Below are 10535 nucleotides of genomic sequence, written 5' to 3'. Positions count from 1 at the left end.
CAGCAGTCTCCTCTCTTATCTCCCATAGCAGCCTGGGATACATCTTAATAGGCCCCGGGGATGTATGCACTTTCGTGCCTGCTAAAACATTTAATAACGCCTACTTTTAATCTTAACACATTCGAGAATCTAACCATCTCAACTGAAAGCCCTGGCTACAATGCATTCCTCCTCTGTGAGAAGTGATCGTTTAACACATCACCCACATCCACTGTCTCTACGCACAGGTCGCCCCTTCAATCTCTAATAGGTCCCACTCTTTCCCCGGTAATCTTTTTACACCTAATATCCTTCTAGCAAACCCTGTGGGCTTTCACTGATTCCACCTGCCAAAAAATACTTTGTGGTCCTTCTTTGCCCCCCTAGTTTCCTTTTAACCAATTTCGTACACTCTCTATACTTTTGAAGCCTGCCCTCCCAGTTTTTAATGTCTGTTACCTGATATATGCTTCCATCTTATTCTTTATCAAACTCTCAATCTCTCTTAACACCCAGGGTTCCCTGGACTTGCTGCTGTTCACTCTTAGAGGAACACACCGGTCCTGAATTCTCACTGTACTACTTTTAGACTTCCATTTTCCCAATGTCGATTTGCCTGCGAGTAGCTGCGCACGGTCTATGTTTGCCAGATGCATCTAATGACATTGAAATTGGCCTTGCCCCAGTTTGCACACTTAGCTTCTGCACTGTCCTCATCCCTTTCCGTAGGGACTTCAAAATCGACAGAGTGTGCCCACCACCCCTAAAATGCTCACCCATTGAAACTTCAACTACTTGACGGCTTCATTCTTTACGATCAGGTCTAGCACAGCCCTATCTCGAGTAGGACTGTCTGTGTAGTGGCACAAAAAGCTTTCATGGATGCACTTTAAAAATTCCATCCTGTCTAATTCTTTAACATTAAGGTGATCCCAGTTAATATTACCAAACTTAACATTCCTTATGACTATAAACCTGCTTCTCTCACCCGTCTGTAATTTTCCTACAGATCCTCCCCTCTACCTCCCTCTGAGTTTTGGGAGCCCTGTCATTGAATCCCAGCAAAGTGAGCGCCCCCTTTTTAGCTCTAAGCTCTACTCAGGTGGCCTCCTTTGAAGAGCCTTCTAGGAGATCCTCCCTCTTTAAGACAGCAACAGTCTCTTTTATTCAGAACGCAATGCCCCGCCTCTCTTGCATTCTCCCCTCATCTCTCACTGGAATGTTGAGCTGCCAATCCTGTCCTGCCTTGAACCGTGTCTCCATGATTGTCCTATTCCCACATGCACATCGTGCTGTAAATTCATCTGCCTTATTCCTTGCATTTAAATGGATAAAATTAAGCTTTCCAGTCCTCCCATGTGCCATACCTTCCCCATGTCTCCTCCGCCTGCTGGACTGTCCTAGCATTCCTTCAGTATCTGATTGGACCTTACTCCCAACTTTACATTCACTCTGTTCCATGTCAGTTTAAAACCTTGCCAACAGCATGAGCTAACCTCCCAGCAAGCTTGTTAGACCCATTCTGGTTCAGGTACAACCCATTCTGCTTGTACAGGTCACATCTACCCTAGAGGCTGTCCCACTGATCAGAAAATCTAAAGGCCTCCCTCTGACATGATCCATTAGTGACATGTTCATCTGATCTATCTTCTTATTCCTATACTCAGTAATGCGTGCACTGAAAGTAATCAGAGGATTACAAACTTTCTTACCTTCCTGTTTAATTTACTACCTAACTCTCTTAATTCCCACTGCAGGATCTCTTTTTCTTTTACCCATGTGGATGGTATTGACATATACCCTCTGCTTCAGAATGCCCTGCAGCTGCTCTGAGACATTCCTTACCCTGGCACCAGGGACCCCATTTGAGGGTCTCTTTTTCTGCCATACAACTGCCTAATGGCTCCCCTTACGATCGAATACCAGGTCACTAAACCTTGGCCAGTCTCTTTCCTTTCTTGCAGTTCAGCACAGCCAACTGTGGTGTCACAAATCTGGCTGTTGCTGCTTTCCCCTGAGAGGCCATTCTGACCCTGCAACACGGTCTATCTGTCAGACAGGGGGACTCCTGTATTGCCTGTCCATGGTGACTCGCCTTCCTGGTGGTCACCCAGTGCTATTCTGTGCATGTAGCCCTAACTTGTGGTCTGACCAGCTCAGTAATGGTACTACCCACAATGCCCTCAGCCTCATGGCTGCTCCACAGTGAGTCCATGCAGAGCTCCAGCCACTCCAGGTGAATAAGGAGCTGGAGCTGAACACACTTCAGGCATCTGTGGTCACCATGGTAACTGGAAGTATCTCTGAGTTCCCACATATTGCAAGAGGAGCATTCCACAGGGTCAGGTTCTCCTGCCATTGTGATTCTTACCAACTACAGAGAATAAACTAGGAAACAATTACTCGTCCTTACCCACCACTCACCAAATCAGATTACTCTCTCTCTCTCTGCTTTTCTTTATTCTTAACAAACCACAAAACACACAAAAAAGGATTTTACACTCTGTCTTCCTCCTTCCCAGTAATTCTTACTCAGTTCCTAAAGCTGGTTCCAAAGCAGCCAATCCTCTTGCCTTACTTCACCGTTAGAAACCATGACAGCATCATCTGAGCCCTGCCTCAGGATCGCTCCTGCTCCCACTGCTCCCGCTCTGACTGAGCACAATCCTCTCCCTCTCCGACTGAGCTCAATCCTCTCCCGCTCTGACTGAGCACAATCCTCTCCCTCTCCGACTGAGCTCAATCCTCTCCCTCTCTGACTGAGTTCAATCCTCTCCCTCTCCGACTGAGCACAATCCTCACCCTCTCCGACTGAGCACAATCCTCACCCTCTCCGACTGAGCACAATCCTCTCCCTCTCCGACTGAGCTCAATCCTCTCCCTCTCTGACTGAGTTCAATCCTCTCACTCTCCGACTGAGCACAATCCTCTCCCTCTCTGACTGAGCACAATCCTCTCCCTCTCCGACTGAGCTCAATCCTCTCCCTCTCCGACTGAGCACATTACTCACCCTCTCTGACTGAGCACAATCCTCTCCCTCTCTGACTGAGTTCAATCCTCTCACTCTCCGACTGAGCACAATCCTCTCCCTCTCTGACTGAGCACAATCCTCTCCTTCTCCGACTGAGCACATTACTCACCCTCTCTGACTGAGCACAATCCTCTCCCTCTCTGACTGAGTTCAATCCTCTCACTCTCCGACTGAGCACAATCCTCTCCCTCTCTGACTGAGCACAATCCTCTCCCTCTCTGACTGAGCACAATCCTCTCCCTCTCCGACTGAGCTCAATCCTCTCCCTCTCTGACTGAGCACAATCCTCACCCTCTCCGACTGAGCTCAGTCCTTTCCCTCTCCAACTGTGCTCAATCCTCTCTCTCTCCCTCTCTGATTGATCTCGATCCTCTCCCTGTCCCTCTCAGACTAATCCCGATCCTCTCCCTCTCCCTCTCAGACTAATCCCGATCCTCTCCCTCTCCCGCTCTGACTGATCTCGATCCTCTCCCTCTCCCTCTCTGACTAATCTGGATCCTCTCCCTCTCCCGCTCTGACTGATCTCGATCCTCTCCCTCTCCCTCTCTGACTGATCTCGATCCTCTCCCTGTCCCTCTCTGACTGATCTTGATCCTCTCCCTCTCCCGCTCTGACTGATCTCGATCCTCTCTCTCTCCCGCTCTGACTGAACTTGATCCTCTCCCTCTCCCTCTCTGACTGATCTCGATCCTCTCCCTCTCCCTCTCTGACTGTTCTTGATCCTCTCCCTCTCCCTCTCTGACTGTTCTGGATCCTCTCCCTCTCCCTCTCTGACTGATCTCGATCCTCTCCCTCTCCCTCTCTGACTAATCTGGATCCTCTCCCTCTCCCTCTCTGACTGATCTCGATCCTCTCCCTCTCCCTCTCTGACTAATCCCGATCCTCTCCCTCTCCCTCTCTGACTGTTCTGGATCCTCTCCCTCTCCCACTCTGACTGATCTCGATCCTCTCCCTCTCCCTCTCTGACTGTTCTTGATCCTCTCCCTCTCCCTCTCTGACTGATCTGGATCCTCTCCCTCTCTCTTTCTGACTAATCTCAATCCTCTCCCTCTCCCTCTCTGACTGATCTGGATCCTCTCCCTCTCCCTCTCTGACTGATCTGGATCCTCTCCCTCTCCCTCTCTGACTGATCTGGATCCTCTCCCTCTCTGACTGATCTCAATCCTCTCCCTCTCTGACTGATCTGGATCCTCTCCCTCTCTCTCTCTGACTAATCTCGATCCTCTCCCTCTCCCTCTCTGACTGATCTCGATCCTCTCCCTCTCCCGCTCTGACTGATCTCGATCCTCTCCCTCTCCCGCTCTGACTGATCTGGATCCTCTCCCTCTCTGACTGATCTCGATCCTCTCCCTCTCTGACTGATCTGGATCCTCTCCCTCTCCTGCTCTGACTGATCTCAATCCGCTCCCTCTCCCGCACTGAATGATCTTGACCTGCTCTTCTCCCGCTCTGTCTGAGCTGTCTCATGGGGTTTTATCTGGAAGCTCCTCTGTCACCATTCATGTCCTGGTTCACTCTGCTCCACTCGTATCCCACTGCGCTCCGACTGAGCTGCTGTGCTTTATCAATGTTTATTGTAGATATTAAGAATAAACATCTAGACATCTGTATCAATAGGAACCCCATTTGTATGGACTCTGTCACATGTGCTAACATATAGGGAAACATTCAGACCACAGTGTTCCAGAATCATATTGTTAGAACCAAGCAACCACATCATGATGTCAACTAGTTAGTGGCAGCTCACTGCTAGTAACAGTTGACAAGGAGTGTGGCAGTTGTGAAGAATCATTTTCCTACCTCATCAGTTTTCTGAGTTGAGCTAAGAGATTAAACTGGTACAGCCTGTGCTGAAGCTCAGGTGAAAGGAGCAATATGTGAGCAATGCCTCTGTCTTTTTAAAAAGAAAGACCACAGTCAATCTGATTTCAAAAGCTGATGTTTTACAAATGCTGCTGGATATTAAATTTCCATTAAAGAGATCCTTGAACAAAGTACATAAGAAAAACAATAAAGAAAACTATTTTCCATATTAAAAAGGCCTTAATAGTCTTCAGATTTGGCTGGTTCCATCACCTTGCATTTTGGAAATGGCACAAAACCAAAATAAGGGGACATGTGATGCTACCAATATCCCCCATTTAGTGCAAACCATACCTAAGGCAGGATGGTGGCTCAGTGGTTAGCACTGTTACCTCACAGCACTAGGGACCTGGGTTTGATTCCCACCTCGGGTGACTGTCTGTGTGGAGTTTGCACTTTCTCCCCGTGTCTGTGTGGGTTTCCTCTGGATGCTCTGGTTTTCTACCACAGTCCAAAGATGTGCAGGGTAGGCTGAGTTGCCCATAGTGTTAGGTGCACTAGTCAGGGGGAAAATAGGGTAGGGGAATGGCTCTGGGTGGCTTACTCCTGGAGGGTTGGTGTGGACCTGTTTCCCCATTGTAAAACAAATTGCTGTGTTTTAAAGTAACAACAAAGGGAATAAAAGATAATTCAGCATTGAAAAATAAAAGACAGAAGAACTACAATACGACACCGCAATTCAGATTTTTATGTGGGCATTTTAAAGAGCACAGTAAAGATGGAAGGCATCACCTGAGCATGGATTGGCATTCCATTGATATTCTGTCAGACTGGCAGTAATTTAAATGAAAAAACAATCTCTACTTCTTTGATCACTGAATAGTCAATAAGGGAAGTACAGGCAGTCAAACTTAACCTTGCTTGAGGAAAGAAAGGATTAGGAAGATTCAAATCCTCCAGCATTTCTCATAATGACTGCAAAGATCCTGACGACATTCCCCACATTTTAGGACACCAAGTTAAACTTTCAATCAATGTCAGGGTACACAGGCATGTCAGACCAGCAACAGCTGGATATACTAACTGATCAGTTCAAAGGTGTGCCTACTCAGAGATATGGAATGTGATTTCACCAAACCTAACCTAGCTAAAAGCTTAAGGAACTGCTCATTGCTTCTACTCACATTCTATTTTTCAGAAAAGCACTCCTGGATAAATTCAAAGAATAGACCCTTATCAGACTTTGAGAAGAATGACCAAAGTTGAAGCAATTGCTGCCAACCAGCAACATAGGTAAACGCTAGGCTGTATGACAACTGCTGCAGCCATCACCATGGTCATTAACACATCCAAATCTTGTACATCTCGCCCACCAAGGCAGTATCCAGCATTTTGCCCTCTACATTTCAAGGTTTGGATTGTAATGTGGATTGGATTGTGCTTGGACTGAGAAACCTTCGAATGCGATGCAACTAGTTTGCCATTTTGCATGATGAATGCTGCTAACCCTTTCTGAGCTGCTTCAACCTTCAGAAATGCCATCGTCCTTGGGTTGTAGTACTGCAGGATCCAGGTTTCTGCCTACAGTTCGTGTTTGCGTGATTCAAATATGTTGCAGGTTCTGCTGCCATACAAGGGGGCATCTTTTCTGAACAGTTTTCCTAATGATTATTTTTTGTTGGAAAAGTTTGGTATGTATGGTTCTAGGAAGCCACACATGGAATTGAACTGCATCAGTCTGTGTGCTGATGTTTACAACAGATATTACCATTACATTCCATTTTGTCCAGCTCACTCTTTATTTTCTCTTGGATATGATTCTTGACTCAATGTGAATATTTTGGCTGTGCTGCTACAATAGATAACTCGGTAATTTTGTGAGTGTTCACAATGTTGACTTCCATACTGGTGACTTGTTATTGTGGGTTCGTTTGTGTTCAGCAGAGTGAATATTTGAGCTTCCCATACAGAATTTCCAAAGCTGCATTTCATCATCAATGTAACAGTGCAAGGACTAGAGACTCATTAGATGAAGTCAGTTGTCAAATCTGCTGGAGTTGGTTTGCATTATTGACTTTCAACAATCCAAGTACATCCTTCAGGATTTTGACTGATAGTACATTGCATTAGATCCTCAGTCAACTCAGTGCGTGTTTTTTGCCAAATTTCCTCTGGCATATTATAATTATAGTAGCAAAATCTTCTCACCATGAACCCACACAATAAGCCACACTCATAATGTGGGAAGCCTGTTAGTCTTCTGGTTGAGGGTGCTTCCACTTTGAATCTTGACACTGACTTATCTTTTTGTTAAGTTTGCATATGTGCTCTCACTTATACCTACCTCTAATGCACTTTCTACTGTTGCTAACTGTATATTGCATAAGGCAAAAGTGAGGACTGCAGATGCTGGAAACCAGAGTCTAGATTAGAGTGGTGCTGGAAAAGCACGGCAGGTCAGGCAGCATCCGAGGAGCAGGAAAATCGACGTTTCGGGCAAAAGCCCTTCATCAGCTTTTGCCGGAAACGTCAGCAACAATAGAAAGCCTTTGGTTGCATTGTAATGTAGTGTTCAGTTGCACTTCTGGCTGCATCTCTGGAACCAGGTTTCTTGCACAGGTAAGCCCAGTGTCCTCTTGCACCACATGCCTAACAAAAATCTTGGAATTCAGGACAACTTCACAATAAGTACAACAGACAACACTTTCCACTGATCACAACAACATTCTGCACCTTGGCTATTGTGTCATCCTGGTACTACTGGTAGTTCTAAAGAAGACATAATAGACTTGAAATATTAAATCGGTTTCTCTCTCCACTGAGGCTGCCAGACCTGCTGATTTTCTCCAGCAGCCTCTGTGTGTTTGCTTTAGATTTCCAGCATCCGCATTATTTTGCTTTTGCCTTTATGTATTGTTAGCTGTACCTAAGGCAGATCTTCATCTGCCATCTGTGTTAATCTCATGACCTTTCTTTTTCTCCAACAGATCTTTTTAGAAAGCTAATGATAGCATTGAAGCTATAACCAGCTCCATTAACCATTCAGTCTGCACAGTCCTTGTCACTGCATCTATTGATGAATTGATCAACTGATATTGTGGATATGTCTGTAAGACATCAGATCTGGATGATGTTATTATCCTAGCTGATGTTATTACTAATCCCAGGAATCTAGATTAATAGGGTCATATTTTGGTTTGTTTTAGGTTTAACAAAGTCGTCTCTTGTTGAAATGTAAACTTGCAATGCCACAGATTCTGCTCTGACAATAAAATAGAAGTTTATTAACAAAATAAGATGAAGTTATTATATATATATATATAGGTACCATTGATAAAGGTGGAAAGGTGAATGAGGTTCTGTTGAGGGAATATGATCAGCTAGAGGATAAATTAAAATGCTGATCCGTAAAGGTAACAATCTCTCATTACTATCTGAACCATGACTGGCACAGACTCAATAAGATTAATGAGGTAAAAATGTGGCTGAAAGATTTGTGTGGGACAAATGGGTTCAAATTCATGGGACACTGGCGCCAGTACTGGGAAGGAGGAAGCTGTTCAAGCTTCACCTGAAGCATATAGAGTCCTGGCAAACCACATAAGACCTGTGGATGGGACTTTCAACTAAATATTGAGGGGAATAGATTCAGTTGCATTAAAAATTACAGAAAAAGTGAAGGAGGGGTATGGCTCAACAGAGATTATTAAGTTTCCAGAATAAGTCATGATTTGGAGATGCCAGTGTTGGACTGGGGTGTACAAAGTTAAAAATCACACAACACCAGGTTATAGCCCAACAGGTTTAATTGGAAGCACTAGCTTTTGGAGTTAACCAACTAATGAAGGAGCAGCACTCTGAAAGCTAGTGCTTCCAATTAAACCTGTTGGACTCTAACCTGGTGTTGTGTGATTTTTAACTTTCCAGAATACGTGATTCAACAGAAAGTATGAAAAGGCCCAGGAATCTAACTTCAGGTACAGCAGATAGGGGACAACTAAGAGAAGGGGGGCAGTCAATGCAGGGCTGAGGGTGCTGTGCTTGAACACACACAGTTTATGAAACAAGTTAAATGAGTTGTAGTGCAGTGTGAGAGGGACAGGCCAGAATCATACCTTTATAGTTTTGATGTTCTTTGATCCATGGATCTTCCCAAGTGTTTGAGGAAGGCCTAACCAAGCCAGAAATATGGGAAACATACTCTTAAACTTTGCAAGTAACAAACTCTTGCATATGCACCAGACAAAATTGCACCAGGTAATATCCAATGGTGAGGGCAGTATTGTCTTCTTTGCTGTTGTAGATCTCAGCCTCCAGTGGTTAATGGAAAAACCTAGCCGTGCTGCTTTGATGGTAACACTGCAAGTTAAATATGTTTGAACATGCATCTCGTGACAATAAGCCATCTTGAGGCATTAATGAGCCATTTATAATATTGTCTAGCGAATCTCCTGATTGGCTACTCCAAGCTGCTAAACCATGTAATAAATCTTCAGACAAAAGCTGCAGGGCGCTATTGAAAGCACTTTGTGATCCAAGAAGAAATATTACTCCAGCGATAGTCTTAATAATTAGATTCAAAGTTTGTTTTATTTTGTCCTTAGGACACATTAAATGAACCTAGAGAAGGTTTTCACCAGTTTTATGAACGCACAAAACAAGCAGTAAAATACATAACCATTTTCCTGTTGCTCAAATGGCAGATTTAAGATTGTGAGAACTGTTTTCTGCTTCCAGTCCTATTTGCAAGTGAATGTGGTTTTCGGGTGGGGCTTTAGAAGTCATGGAAGTACACTGTAACCTCTCCAGCCCAAAAACCTATTTATCAGATATTTCTGCTGTAATCTCCACATTTCAATTAGTTGAGTTGTTATGCATGTGCAGTCTCTGCGTGACATGGGTACTTCCTGAACACTGCGAGGGCTCAGAAAATTGGGCTGTTAATCTGCTGGCTGCAGTAGCCTGCAACACTGGTGTCTGTTACAGAGCCTTGTGAATACTGTGGATCACATTATCAGATCCCCCAGTCTTTTCCTCCAGATGTTAAGACTTTGCACCTTATGCTGTTAGCTCAGTTGATTGGATGACTGGTAAGAAATGCCAACAGTGTGTGGGCTTGATTCCCATACTGGCTGAGGTTCTCATGAAGGTCCCTTCTCAACCTTGCCCCTCACCTGAGATTCGGTAACCCTCAGGTTAAACGACCACCAATTGTCTTTCTTTGAAGAGTGGGACTAGGGTGACTTGAGCTTTACCAGTACATTGGCTACTTGGCGATTATGAGACAGGCTTGAAGTGCCAACAAATTCACTTCCTTCATGTTAAGACCTTGAGTGCCGAGCTATTTCAAAATGCTGGGGGATGTCCATCAAAGTGACCCCATACAGTGCATGCATCCTCTTTCTTTAGAAAATTAATGAAGCAAGCACATGAATGCTTCATAACACAGCGTGTGGGGGCTGGAAATATGTTTTCTGATGCATAGAAAAGACATAGCAAATATGAATGTCAAATTTGAGAATGAGCTCCTTTGTGTATGGTTATGTTGAACTTTGGTAAATGAAAAATTTGTATAGTTCTGCCCTGAAATACCAGTTCAAGAATGCTTAGTGCATTCATGTGAAATTCACAAATTCACAGAAGAGAGACAGCAAAGGCCACTCCACTTGGATTTAATCCCCTCATGGCCTCACGCCTTCCTAGCCTTATAACTTCCTTCAGC

The sequence above is a fragment of the Chiloscyllium plagiosum genome, unplaced genomic scaffold (genome assembly GCF_037043375.1).
Source record: "Chiloscyllium plagiosum isolate Xiang-an unplaced genomic scaffold, Cpla_swu_hap1 HiC_scaffold_1, whole genome shotgun sequence".
Classification (NCBI taxonomy): domain Eukaryota; kingdom Metazoa; phylum Chordata; class Chondrichthyes; order Orectolobiformes; family Hemiscylliidae; genus Chiloscyllium; species Chiloscyllium plagiosum.
The sequence above is the reverse complement of the archived record's forward strand: the minus strand, read 5'-3'. Positions refer to the sequence as shown.